The sequence below is a fragment of the Euphorbia lathyris genome, chromosome 4 (genome assembly GCF_963576675.1).
Source record: "Euphorbia lathyris chromosome 4, ddEupLath1.1, whole genome shotgun sequence".
Classification (NCBI taxonomy): Eukaryota; Viridiplantae; Streptophyta; class Magnoliopsida; order Malpighiales; family Euphorbiaceae; genus Euphorbia; species Euphorbia lathyris.
The window spans coordinates 58,889,497-58,890,765 of record NC_088913.1 but is presented as its reverse complement, the minus strand read 5'-3'; the positions used below and the strand labels follow the sequence as shown (position 1 = coordinate 58,890,765).

Genomic DNA, 1,269 nt, shown 5'->3' with positions numbered 1-1,269 from the left:
TTAAAGATGGTTTTAATAGCATTAATCCAAGTGCGAAAGTTCAATCCTCGTTTTGATAAAAAGTAAACTACAATTCTTTATCTGAAAATTAGTAAAACCACGTTGGTTTTATTTATTTGAAATTTACCTTAATTTAAACTCGTAAAGAAAATATGGTGAAAGAATTTATTTTACCTACGGTTACATAATATATATAATATTATAAATTTGTTAAACAAAACCGACCTTAGCTCAGTTGGTAGAGCGGAGGACTGTAGTTGAATGCTGATATCCTTAGGTCGCTGGTTCGAATCCGGCAGGTCGGATTATTTTTTCAGTTTTTTCTCGCTTTTTACTATATAGTTTTTGGGTTGGAAAGAATAACTGAATTTTACTTTTAATATACAAACAAATGGATTAAATCCCTGGTTAAATGTTACCAAGAAGGGCTAATATGGCCCTGTTTGATACTAAAATAAAATTAAAAGTTCAGATCACTTCTAGAAATTTGGTTAATAGTGTTTGGTGAAACACGGTATGAAAAATCGGATTAAACTCAAACAGCTAATTTTAAAAGAAAAAAAAATTAAAGTTTTTTCAAATAGATGATTAAAATATTTATATTAAAAAAGAAATTTTTTATTCCTACCTACTTTTGATGTACCCCTTGAACTATTATAATATATTTTAGAGAAAAATTAAAAAAAAATGTATGTGATTTATCTAGAGATGACAGAGGGTGGGCATTATTCGAAAATCGCGGGTATCCGAACCGACGGGAATGAGAAATAACTGTAAAAATTGAGGATGAAGAATAATCGTAAAAACTGGGGATGAGGATGGGGGATCCCCGTCCCGTTGCCGTATAAATCCTCGTGATATCCCCAAATAAAATTATTAATTTTAAATATCACTTAAATTAATTAAATAGCTAATTATAACTTTATTTACAAACTAAATATTAATAAAGTCACGGTGCTGGGGAAGAGAATTAGCTTTAACTATTTTGCCCAAAGGATTCAAGTTCAGTGGGCTAGGAAAGGGAAAGTCAGTATTACTGACCTGGAAAATGACTACTATGTCATCAAATTTACCAAGGTTGAGGATTATAATGCTGTGATCAAGGGGGGCCCGTATATTATTTCCAACCATGTTTTGGCCTTACGGCCTTGGGTTCCAAATTTTAATCCTCATGATTGCTCTGTTAACAGGATTTTGACTTGGGTTAGGTTCCCGGGCCTTCCCATTAAGTATTATAGTGAGAAGTTTCTCAGTAAAATAGGAGGTATG

General features: G+C 32.0%; 1 non-coding gene across 1 annotated transcript; it reads left to right on the top strand.

Moving 5' to 3' along the window:
- Positions 1–220: 220 nt before the first annotated feature.
- TRNAY-GUA (transfer RNA tyrosine (anticodon GUA)) lies at positions 221–305 on the top strand. The gene is given in 2 exon segments: positions 221–257; positions 270–305. It is a non-coding gene; the product is annotated as a tRNA-Tyr (tRNA).
- Positions 306–1,269: the final 964 nt, after the last annotated feature.